This window comes from Bactrocera dorsalis, chromosome 1 (genome assembly GCF_023373825.1).
Source record: "Bactrocera dorsalis isolate Fly_Bdor chromosome 1, ASM2337382v1, whole genome shotgun sequence".
Lineage (NCBI taxonomy): Eukaryota > Metazoa > Arthropoda > Insecta > Diptera > Tephritidae > Bactrocera > Bactrocera dorsalis.
The window spans coordinates 62,092,791-62,106,347 of NC_064303.1; positions in this window are offsets into that span (position 1 = coordinate 62,092,791).

Genomic DNA, 13,557 nt, shown 5'->3' on the forward strand with positions numbered 1-13,557 from the left:
TTTTTCCAATTCACCCCCAAACAGCGCAAACGTAAAAAGAGCGCCACGTTTAGTTGCAACAACAAATTCAGAAAACAACCAAGAAGCACCATGCTGCTCAAAGGCGTTAAAAATCCAAACCTTACATAGCAGTAGGGTACTACTACCCACATTCGTCTCCACCGAACATCGAGGAGAACTGTTTAAATTCAGGGCCTTAATAGACCACGGCAAATTTGCGAATTTTGAAGTTATAGGAATGGGCAGAAGCTATTGTCTTACCGCAATTAATAAATATGCTTCCAAGCTATCACATAGATTGCAAACATTGGGAAAAGGTATCACACCTTAAACTAGCAGACCTCGACTGCACCACTGCCACTCAAATAGATCTTCTCTTAGGCAGCGATCTCATACCACAGATATTTGAGAAAATTACAAAAATAATTCTGGCACAAAATACCATTTTCGGCTGGGACCTAAGTGGACTATTGGGCCAGTTGCCATGATGACAACTCAAGTTGAGGAAATCTCCAACGAGTACCTCAATTCGCAATTAAGAAAATTTTGTAAGTAAGTACTACTCATTTTATTTGCCACATCTTGCAGTAGCAAAAGCCCAACAAAACAACCACAAATGCGTCAAAATCCACCAGTTTGGAAAATTCCGGAAGCGACATTTTATTTACGGGACTCACGCTTCAGCCTGACCTAATGCTGCTTATTTTAAACTGGCATTTCTTCAAATACGTATACAATGGGGACGTTGAAAAAATGTATAGACAATTAGTCATAGATGAAGACGATCAAGATTTTCGGCGAATTCTTTTCAGGATAAAGGCGTCCATGCTAAGATCCCCCCCCCTAATGAAAGGCTATGTAGCTGTCTTTGTCTGTTTTATGACAAAAGCAGTGCGCCTCGAGCTGTGTAAAAATCTGACTAAGGAGGTATTTGCTCGCTTCGGCGGACGACGCTGCTTCTCATCAAAACTGATGAGCGATAATGGTAAAACCTTCATAAGAGCCCAAAGAGACGCTTTGCAATCCAAATCCGCGAAGACGACTAATCCAAAGAGATTGTATTGAAAAATTTATTAGGCTAAAAAATCATATTCAGTATATAAAGAATATTAAAAAGCCCAACACCCAAATATCATGCCTCGATTCATTTGTATTAACAATAAATGCAATGATTGCATTGAGCGGCGATATATTCGAAAATATTCGAATGTATCCTTTATACTCTTAGGGAGAATGAACCAGGATGCACTGGAAAACTTTTTTTATAAGATACGGGCAAATTTAGGATGTAATAATCACCCGACAGCACACGAGATCCAATATATTGTAGCAAGGCTAGTGTCCATGCATATATTGCGATGCAACTTCTCGCAAACAGGCAGCAATTGCGAAGAAGACGACGATATAAACCTTGACTGGAATATTGGCCAGGAAGACGACCTGAAAAAAAATTTAAAAGAGTCTGAGCAACTTGCCGTGGAACAAATTGTATTCCAGATGAGCACTTTGCTCAGACTGAAAAAGCAGCCGAGATACAGATTCGTCGCTACTATATTGGATATGCGATATTCCAGAAGGTTTTATGTAGATTGAAGTGCGACAAATGTGCCATTTTAATGCGGAATACTGAAAGCTCTTTGGAAGACTCATCGGAAGCCCTTATAAGGTCAAAAAATTATAAAAGCGCGGATGACTTAAGGCTGGTTAATCCCGATGATAGAGTCTTCGAAATAAGCCGCCTACAAATGAACCGCTATAAAGAACTTTTTATAGCAAATTCTTGCAGAGTGGGTATAAAATCGATGATTTTAGCCCAGATTACTGCAATAACAAAACAGAAATACCCAGAGTGGTATAGCGAGGCTGGAGATTGCCTCAAACATAGGCATCAAGTTTTAGATTTTTAAAGAACAGTTTTACTGTTTAAAAACGCGAAATGGCTGGCACACCAGCAGGAAGAGCTTCATAAAAATGAAGTTAGGGCGAGATATTATAATAAAAGAGAGAAGTTAAAGAAACTGGTAACGTAGATTGTAGGCCATATTCATTTTTTTTAGCAATTTCCGTGGTACAAAAGGTAAAAGAACTATACAAATATAAATGTACATTATCCAAATAATTGAACACATTTCTTCCTTCTTTTTTCTCTCATTTCAGATTCTTCTAAACTAATAATATTCTTTTTTTTCTTTCAGGGTAGAATTAAGTTGTAAATAGTTTGTAGAAGTAGTTTGAGTATTAGTTATTGTTGGTTAGTTTTAGTATTTATTAATTTAGTAAGTAGTATGTACACGAGAGCCAAGCTTTGAAAAAAGCTGGTGAAAAAGACCTAATCTTTATTGATTAGGTTGTGTGAGAATTTGTGGTTGTAGGTAGACAAATTCTGAAAATCGTGTTTTACTAAAATTACATTTTCTTAATAACCCTATATGTATATGTATTTTTCCAATGAAATGAATTTTCTTTTTATTTTTCTTTGCAGTTTTTCAATAAATTTAAATATTTTTTTAATAAATTTAAATAAATTTAAGTAAATTTACATGTATTTTCATTTATATTTAATTATCAATAAATTTTTTAAAAATTATTTGCTCTAGTTGTCCGTTTTATTTTCTCACACATTTTAGCCTATTTTTGTATAGAAATTTGACCGGCGTAGAAGCAAAATGCGAAACAACCATACATATATTATGTCGTTTGCACATTTGTCTATATGTTTGCGAAAGCAAATGCTCTGCAAAATATGCGTACACATATGAATATGTCACCACAAAAAATTGATCTTCACAAGTCAATATGGCAGCCAAATTGGCGAAGAACAAGGGTAGTAAATTTTACAACAACGATTTCATTCATAAACGCAAGCGCAAATTCCACAAGCGATCTCGCTTCATTCATAAAAACAGATGCCGTAACATCTCCCCGAGCATGCCTCTGCCAACAAGTCGTCTTTTCGCGACGATGGCAAAATCTAAAAATCATAAATTGAACAACTTTCTGGTGCTTCTCGCAAAAATCTGCGTCGATATGTATCCACGATCATACGTACATACATATTTACGCACGTTTGTAGTCGAAGCTGTTATAGCGACAAGGGAAGCGGTGACAATCGGCGGCCATTAAAGCTATTTTCAGCTATTTCCCTAACTTTAATCCGGCGGTCGTCTAGTACCAATTGATGAACTTTAGCGATGTTATCGTTACTGGTTACAGTTTTTGGACGCCCAGGACGTTCATCATCTTCTAAGCTCCTGCGACCACGTTGAAATTCAGCTGCCCAAAATTTTACGGTGGTAAACGATAGTGCAGAGTCACCATACACAGAGTCCAACTCATCTTTGATTTGTGAAGGCGTATTGCCTTTCAAAAATAAAAGTTTAATTACAGCTCGATATTAAATTTTTTCCATTTTGGGGAAATCACCGAAATAGACTCACAAAAACGACTGTCAACAGATAATTGCGCAAGATAAATTTTTGAAATTTTGGCGAGTAGCTATTATAATATGCACAATTTGAAGTAGAAACTTTTTTTTCAGATGTGCCACTAGCTTCACGTTGAGGTCGGTTACTTATCGGACAGCCCTCGTATTTTGCCTCAAAGCAGCTCTCTTTATTTATTATCGCATGTATTTAGTCATTTTATATATATTTCTGTCAGGGAACGTGCTCAATTCCGCTAAATAGCAGCGAGAATGGTGAGTTCCCTTCAAAAATCTTATAAGCTCTGTTAGCCGTCCAATCAAACATCATACAGAATTCGATTTGCACCTTCTCTATGTTTAATGTTCTCTGGCTGAGGCTCACAGGCACTGCCTAAACTGCGTGGCAACAGTACACACCACACAAGAGTGTACATTAGTCACACTATGCCATCTCGCACCCAGCGCACTCCGCCGAAGCATCACATTTTTAATATTCAGTACATACTATCTAGTGAAGTGAAGTTGAAGAACGGAAATAAACGAAAACTAAATAACAAACAGGCTGTGATTTTATTAATGTTTTTAACAATTTGCTAAGAGTGAAGTTTGTCGAGATAAGTGGTGACAAGGAAGGATCTTCTTAATTGGCGTAGACACCGCTTACGCGATTATAACCGAGTTAACAACCGCGCGCCAGTCGTTTCTTCTTTTCGCTACGTGGCGCCAATTGGATATTCCAAGCGAGGCCAGGTCCTTCTCCACTTGGTCCTTCCAACGGAGTGGAGGTCTTCCTCTTCCTCTGCTTCCCCGGCGGGTACTGCGTCGCATACTTTCAGAGCTGGAGTGTTTTCATCCATCCGGACAACATGACCTACCCAGCGTAGCCGCTGTCTTTTAATTCGCTGAACTATGTCAATGTCGTCGTATATCTCGTACAGCTCATCGTTCCATCGAATGCGATATTCGCCGTGGCCAACGTGCAAAGGACCATAAATCTTTCGCAGAATTTTTCTCTCGAAAACTCGCAACGTCGACTCATCCGCTGTTGACGTCGTCCAAGCCTCTGCACCATATAGCAGGACGGGAATTATGAGTGACTTATAGAGTTTGGTTTTTGTCTGTCGAGAGAGGACTTTGCTTCTCAATTGCCTACTCAGTCCGAAGTAGCACCTGTTGGCAAGAGTTATCCTGCGTTGGATTTTTAGGCTGACATTATTGGTGGTGTTTACGCTGGTTCCAAGATAGACGAAATTATCTACAACTTCAAAGTTATGACTGTCAACAGTGACGTGAGTGCCAAGTCGCGAGTGCGACGACTGTTTGTTTGATGACAGGAGATATTTCGTCTTGCCCTCGTTCACTGCCAGACCCATTCGTTTTGCTTCCTTGTCCAGCCTGGAGAAAGCAGAACTAACGGCGCGGGTGTTGAGGCCGATGATATCAATATCATCGGCATACGCCAGCAGCTGTACACTCTTATAAAAGATTAAGATTAATTGCTCGATTAAGTTCTGCAGCTCGAACTATTTTCTCCAACAGCAGATTGAAAAAGTCGCACGATAGGGAGTCGCCTTGTCTGAAACCTCGTTTGGTATCGAACGGCTCGGAGAGGTTCTTCCCGATCCTGACGGAGCTTTTGGTGTCGCTCAACGTCAGTTTACACAGCCGTATCAGTTTTGCGGGGATACCAAATTCAGACATCGCGGCATAAAGGCAGCTCCTTTTCGTGCTGTCGATAGCAGCTTTGAAATCGACGAAGAGGTGGTGTGTGTCGATTCTCCTTTCACGGGTCTTTTCCAAGATTTGGCGCATGGTGAATATCTGGTCGGTTGTTGATTTGCCAGGTCTAAAGCCACACTGATAAGGTCCAATCGGTTCGTTGACGGTGGGCTTTAATCTTTCACACAATACGCTCGATAGAACCTTATATGCGATGTTGAGGAGGCTAATCCCACGGTAGTTGGCGCAGATTGTGGGGTCTCCTTTTTTATGGATTGGGCATAGCACACTTAAATTCCAGTCGTTGGGCATGCTTTCGTCCGACCATATTTTACAAAGAAGCTGATGCATGCTCCTTATCAGTTCTTCGCCGCCGTGTTTGAATAGCTCGGCCGGCAATCCATCGGCCCCTGCCGCTTTGTTGTTCTTCAGGCGGGTGATTGCTATTCGAACTTCATCATGGTCGTCATCGATTGGGGAATCGGGATCGCCTCCTCCCGGTGTTGTGCTTTCACTGCCAGTCAGCAGGCTGGAGAAGTGTTCCCTCCATAATTTAAGTATGCTCTGGGCATCGGTAACTAGATCACCTTTGGGGGTTCTACAAGAGTATGCTCCGGTCTTGAAACCTTCTGTAAGCCGCCGCATCTTTTCGTAGAATTTTCGAGCATTACCCCTGTCGGCCAGCTTATCGAGCTGTTCGTACTCACGCATTTCGGCCTCTTTCTTCTTCTGTCTGCAAATGCGTCTCGCTTCCCTCTTCAACTCTCGGTATCTATCCCATCCCGCACGTGTTGTGGTCGATCGTAACGTTGCGAGGTAGGCAGCCTGTTTTCTCTCCGCTGCGACACGGCACTCCTCGTCGTACCAGCTGTTCTTTTGCACTTTCCGAAAACCAATGGTTTCGGTTGCAGCTGTACGTAAGGAGTTTGAAATGCCGTCCCACAGTTCCCTTATACCGAATTGTTGATGAGTGCTCTCAGAGAGCAAGAGTGCAAGCCGAGTAGAAAACCGTTCGGCTGTCTGTTGTGATTGCAGCTTCTCGACGTCGAACCTTCCTTGTGTTTGTTGGCGTGCGTTTTTTGCTGCACAGAGGCGGGTGCGAATTTTGGCTGCAACAATATAGTGGTATTTTTTCCATCGGCCTCTTCTTTTTCGCAATTTTAAAAATCTTCCGAAAAGGATTTCTTAGTGTACGCTCGATAATATTTTTAGAGGCTACACCTCGCCAGAAAACAGTTGGGAACACCTGTCAACAGGTCTGCTCAGCCCCTTCCTCCTAAGCCTTATTTATTGAAGAGCTATACAGCGATTCCAGCGCGTTTTCCATGCTTCGTAATATTTCTGGAACGCTTCGACTGGGATGTCCGCGAGTACCCTCGTCACGGCCGCCTGGATGTCCGTAATCGACTCAAAATGGGTTCCTTTGACCACCGATTTTGTTTTAGGAAACAAAAAGCAAGCCACAGGGTGACATGTCGGGCGAATAAGGTGGCTGTTGCGACACGACGATCCCTTTAGAAGCCAAATACTGGGACACGTTGAGGGCTGTGTGGCACGGGGCGTTGTCGTGATGAAGGATCCAGTTACGAGCGATGTCTGGGCGCACCGTGTTGACTCGTTTTCGCAATCTTTCGAGTAGTTGGCAATAGTAGACTTGATTAACAGTTTTCTCCGGTGGAACGAATTCTTTGTGGACGATTCCAAGGCTATCAAAAAAGGCGATAATCATCGTCCCACTCCGCGTCTCGTCTTCCACGCTTTCACGCCCCTCCATAAACTCTTTGTGCCATCGAAACACCTGACCACGACTAAGAGCACTATCACCATACACTCTTACAATTTTAGCGTACGTTTCCGAAGCTGTTTCGCCCAATCTGGCGCAAACTTTTATCGCGACTCGTTGCTCTTGATTTCGTTTTTCCATTTTCGTGACGAGCACTACAAACACACGTCTACTCAACTTGACGCAGCAGGCGAACTAAACAAGCTAGAGCGATGGTACATATATGAGTGGAGAGGAGAGGGATGCCGGAAAAAGAGAAAGGGAATTTCAAGGTCACAGGTTTATCACAAGCGCGGCAATAAAATCAGTCTCATTATTTAATTGTCAAACCTCGTCCAAATTTTTAGTTGTTATTATGTTTTATTACATATAAAATGTTGTTTATAAATTAGTAGAGTTAATGGGAATTCGTATTCAATTGTATAGAAAAATAGATTATCCGCTGCGTTTGCTCTTCTTTGCTGTTGTCTGCTTCACCAACTGTACTTACTCCTCGAGATGAGAAGTTGGTTTCCGTTGCCAACATCACGTAGGGTGTTGCCAACATTACATTCAGTCATCCTGCTCGTTATACGAGGGCTGCTATATATATTTCTGGCCTAGGCAACACTAAGTGTTGCCAGATGCAATCTGACATTTCCATTGGAAAGTTTGACCTTTTTTAGCATAACATCACTCAGAACGTTTTGTCATTTAATAGTGAATTGTTTTATTTACAGGGAATTAAAAAATTCATCTCGGCCAAAAAATGGAATTAACTCGTGAACATTTTCCTGCGATAATTTTTCACAACTTTCGACTGGATTATCGCGACAAGAGTGCATCATGAACTAAAATCTTTGTATGGCTATGAAGCACCATCCTATAGCACTGTGCAAAACTGTTACAACGAATTTAATCGTGGCCGACGCTCGCTCAAAGACGAATTCCGTGAAGGTCGTCCAAAAACAGCCGTTGTGCCAGAAAACATCGATGCCGTACGTGAACTGATAATGCAAGACCGTCATGTAACATACCTTCAGAATGCCTCTATCTAATGCCTATGCATTTCTCCCACCAGCATACATTCGTTATTGCATGAACACCTGGCCGTAAAAAAGGTTTGTTCCCGTTGGATCCCGCACAATTTGACAATCCCTCAAAAAAAGGCTCGTGTGGATTGGTGTAAAGAAATGCTGAAAAAATACGATCACGGTGCTTCAAAAGACGTTTATAAGATCGTCACAGGTGACAAATCATGGATCTATGCGTATGAGCCCGAAACAAAACAGCAATCGACCGTGTGGGTCTTCCAAGAAGAGCCAAATCCAACGAAAGTTGTTCGTGGAAAAAGCACTTCGCAGCAAATGGTCGTCTGTTTCTTCGGCAAAACTGGTCATGTGGCGACTGTACATCACCATTTGTTTACCTGAAGTCTTCGGAGAAATTCTAAAAACGAACAAGAGAAGACAAATCATTGCGCACCATGACAATGCGAGCTCTCACACATCGGCTCAAACCAGCGCCTTTTTGACCGGCCAAAACGTCGAATTGATGGGTCATCCGCCGTACAGCCCTGACTTGGCACCCAATGACTTCTTTTTATTCCCACACATCAAGAAAATAATGCGTGGTCAACGATTTTCGTCGCAGAAGATGCTATTGAAGCATTCACAAACCATGTTTTGGAGGTGTCTCAGTCGGAGTGGTGTATAAATCTTGATGGAGAATATTTTGAAAAACAATAAAACCATTTTCGTTGATAAATATTCCTATTTTCATTATTAGGTCAGAAATATATATAGCAGCCCTCGTATGTCCCAGATGACAAATCTTCATCAACCCCGAAATGTGCCCAAAGCTTCATATTATCAACACTAGTGGATGTAACCCTGGGTTCCATAAAATATGTATGGAATTTTGCACCATTGTTGTATTTTGGTACCACTTAGCTGACAACTTCGACAACATAGAAAGAATTACTCGATTGGTTCGTTCGAGTTGTACCTTGCCTCTCGGATCGCCTGTTAATATTTTTATATGCTCAATTTTATTTTCGTTATGAAATTCTTTAAATAATTACTTTATGGTGTAAAACCTCTACCTGAGGATCGAAATCCAAGCAATTTTATATTGTATATACATTAGGGTGTGCCATTCTGAGGCAACCTTTTTTTTCAACTGAAAAACAGGCTCAAAACTTTCGAAAATGTGTAAAAAAAAGTCACTCAAAAGATGAGCTCCTAATATTAATATTAAGAGGTGCCCATTTCAAATTTTCTGTTTTCCATATAAGTTACATAGAAAAAAAATCATTTTTTGTGGTGGCTATTGTGCGGAGGTTTTATATGTGCCCCGATGGCTGCCAGTAGGGATGGTAAACTCGAGTAGTCGAAGTCGATTACGAATCGGCTCTTGACATTCGAAAAATCGATTATTTTACGAAAAAACTCGATTCTCGAGTTGAATCGGGATCGAGTTTACCATCCCTATTGGCAGCCATCGGGGCACATATAAAACCTCCGCCCAATAACCACCACAAAAAAAAATGATTTTTTTCCATGTAATTTATATGGAAAACAGAAAATTTGAAATAGGCACCTCTTAATGTTAATATTAAGAGCTCATCTTTTGAGTGACTTTTTTTTTACACATTTTTGAAAGATTTGAGCCTGTTTTTCAGTTGCAAAAAAAAAGGGTGCCTCAGAATGACACACCCTAATATACATATGCTATATATAACACCTGTACTTATAGGCACATAATGTTTTTTAAAAAAACGAAAACCATTACATGTATTATACTCGTATGGAAGTTGGGGTAGTATCGACCATATTATATATATTTTTCTCAATTAACATGTCACATATTAAAAAACAAGCATATAGAGTAAAGGCAGCCGGATGTTCGACAATCCTTATATTAGTTAAATTCTAGGCCAAGCTTTCGCTCAAATTTACCTATTGCAGGCACAAAGATACACTGTTATGAGTAAAACACACTAGACTTCTGCATGAATGTACCCATATCTAGCTTAACAGACCTGTACAGTAGTGTAGTGTTCTTAAAATACTGCATTCATTCTTTGCTGTACAGCATACCTCTTAGTGCAGAAGTAGGTAGCACAGTATTTTTATTGTTCTTACTTAGAGTGAGAACAGTATATGGTTGTACTCTTCGTGAGTGAGTACTAAATTTTTCTACGCTGTACATTAAGCGAAATTATACGGACAGCTTGCCTGTGCTATTATACAACTGTGCAGATGAGTTCAGTATTATTCAACACGTGCGTAAACATGGATGGTAGAGAAAACGACGCTCATGCAATGAACGCACAAGAAAATGCACAAGAAAGCTACTGTTCAACTCGATGGAATACGATTTTTAACCTACTTAAGTCGGTTAAGTTAAACTGGATGGAAATTTCCCAGATTTCGATGGAAAAAAAGAAATATCTAGAATTCAAGACATTAGCGGACTGGTAAAACTTCTTGCTCCTTTTGAAGCTTGTTCGAAAAAGCTGGAGGGTAGCAATTATCTAACATTGCATTTGACTATTCCACACATTAATAACCTAAAAGAATAGCCACTCCGAAAGACAATGACATCGAAATTGTACAAAAATGCAAGTTTTCACTTCTAAAATATTTAGATTCCATAGTTCATGCCAATTTAAAAAATTTCATAACATTGCCCTATTTTTATTTTCACCCATAAATAAATTGACAAAATTCACAGATTTAGAAAAGGAACAGGTTGTCAAAGACGTTGAAGAAATGATGATAGCTATTAAAATAAATAGCCAAAATGATGATATTGAAAAATTAAGTAAACCCACACAGGAAATAGATAATATTTTTGCAGATTATTCCCAACCTATTCAGAGCACTAACATTATATCCTATATGGCTAAATGAGCACCTGATCCCCCTCTTAATAAAGGGTGATTTTTTAAGAGCTTGATAACTTTTTTAAAAAAAAAAAACGCATAAAATTTGCAAAATCTCATCGGTTCTTTATTTGAAACGTTAGATTGGTTCATGACATTTACTTTTTGAAGATAATTTCATTTAAATGTTGACCGCGGCTGCGTCTTAGGTGGTCCATTCGGAAAGTCCAATTTTGGGCAACTTTTTCGAGCATTTCGGCCGGAATAGCCCGAATTTCTTCGGAAATGTTGTCTTCCAAAGCTGGAATAGTTGCTGGCTTATTTCTGTAGACTTTAGACTTGACGTAGCCCCACAAAAAATAGTCTAAAGGCGTTAAATCGCATGATCTTGGTGGCCAACTTACGGGTCCATTTCTTGAGATGAATTGTTGTCCGAAGTTTTCCCTCAAAATGGCCATAGAATCGCGAGCTGTGTGGCATGTAGCGCCATCTTGTTGAAACCACATGTCAACCAAGTTCAGTTCTTCCATTTTTGGCAACAAAAAGTTTGTTAGCATCGAACGATAGCGATCGCCATTCACCGTAACGTTGCGTCCAACAGCATCTTTGAAAAAATACGGTCCAATGATTCCACCAGCGTACAAACCACACCAAACAGTGCATTTTTCGGGATGCATGGGCAGTTCTTGAACGGCTTCTGGTTGCTCTTCACCCCAAATGCGGCAATTTTGCTTATTTACGTAGCCATTCAACCAGAAATGAGCCTCATCGCTGAACAAAATTTGTCGCGCGAAACACATTTCGAACCGAACACTGATTTTGGTAATAAAATTCAATGATTTGCAAGCGTTGCTCGTTAGTAAGTCTATTCATGATGAAATGTCAAAGCATACTGAGCATCTTTCTCTTTGACACCATGTCTGAAATCCCACGTGATCTGTCAAATACTAATGCATGAAAATCCTAACCTCAAAAAAATCACCCGTTATAATAAAGCTACACCCCACACATACACACCATACTCAACACGACTACACCATCTACATCATCCACACATCATATTTCACACATCTATACCATATTCACATCCACACCTCACACTCAACACACCTGCATCATATACACCACATACGAGGACACCGGACACAATGCACAAAAGGGACTGACGGACGGCGCCGACGCTTTTTCCTATTCGATCCGTCGATCAGTCAACCTAACCGATTATCGCTTGATTATCCCGCATTTAATTTGTTTTGCCATCAAGGTCGTCGCTAAAACAACTGGTAAGTGCCGCGAGTTTTTTATAAAAAAAAACCCCTTGTTTCTATGGTCCTTCGAAGCCGTACCAGACGGAAGTAGTGGTAACAAAGAAAAATAAAATAAAAATAAATAAAATAAAGTAATAGTAGTCATAAAAATCGGTCACGGTAACGCGGTAACAAAATCAAAAAACAAATGTTGTTGAAAAACCCGGAGTTGAAACAAAAAAGTGGAAAAAAACCCAGAGTTTAAAACTGTTTAAACAAAAAAGTGAAAAACCAGTTGAAACAAAAAAAAAAAGTTTTGGTGAAAAAGGAAAAAATAAACGGAGCTTAAAACAAAAAAAAAAAGTGAAAAACCCGTTGGAAAAAAAGTGCAAAAATTTTGTGAAAAGACAACGGTAGTGATGTGACACATTTTAAAACGGTTACAAAATAAACCGTTGGTGGGTATACATATAAGAAAGTGAAAAGACAACGGTGGTGAGGTGACGCAGTTAGAAAAACCTTTGGTGGATACAAACAAAAAAAAAATTGTTAAAATTGCGGAAAATAATGGTGGTGACATGGTTTAAATAAAAGCCAACATATTGGGAAAAAAATGTTTCATAGCTACATTACGTGTGCATATGAATGTTGGATAAAAACTTGAACAAAGTTAGGTGACAAAGTGCAGTGTTAAAATTAATACACACATACAATACACATACGAGTATGTTTGTATGTAAGGTGACAGTGAGTTGAAACGGCCCACAAGCGAAAAAAAAAAAAATAATGACTAAAAAGAGGGGTAACAAAAAGTGCGGTGAAGTGAGAAAGAGCAGTGTAAAAGAAAAAATTAACACCTATTATATACATACTCGTACATACAAGTAACATATCAATCTCACGAACATACATACTTAACAGTAATCATCCAGGCGTTCTCACATTTCGTCTCTTATACTAAGAGATAGGAGCTCGAAGCGTGGGTGACGACATGAAAAATTAGTCTATGTTAATCACTATTGGTTTGTCATTTGAAGAGTAATAAAGCTAATTTTTCAAAATACAGCTCAACTTCGTTTTAATCATTCTGGCGCAGTCGGTAGGATCTGTGAAAAAGATCCCAATAAAAAACGAACCTACATTCTCTGTGAAAAAGTGAAAATTCTTATTCCTATTTTTAAATATCCGTGCTGAAGGAAAAGCAATAATCTGAAAAATAAACAAATGAGCAATAAACGGAAAAAGCAAAAAAGCAATAAACTGGGAAAGAAAAGGGATATTATAAACTTTGTTGAATGAACTGCCTACTATCAAAATAAATAGTACTGAATATTGAAAAGTAAAAAAAAAACAAAATAAAAACGCGTCGAAAACGACCTTCATTTAACTTTCAACGTGATCTTTCCTTGCTAATTTAACTTCTGTGTGATTTTGAATTGACCTTCACAAAGAAAGTACATGAATTAAAAGCAAACAACGAAATAATAACTAAAGCAACATCATTTACCATATCCAC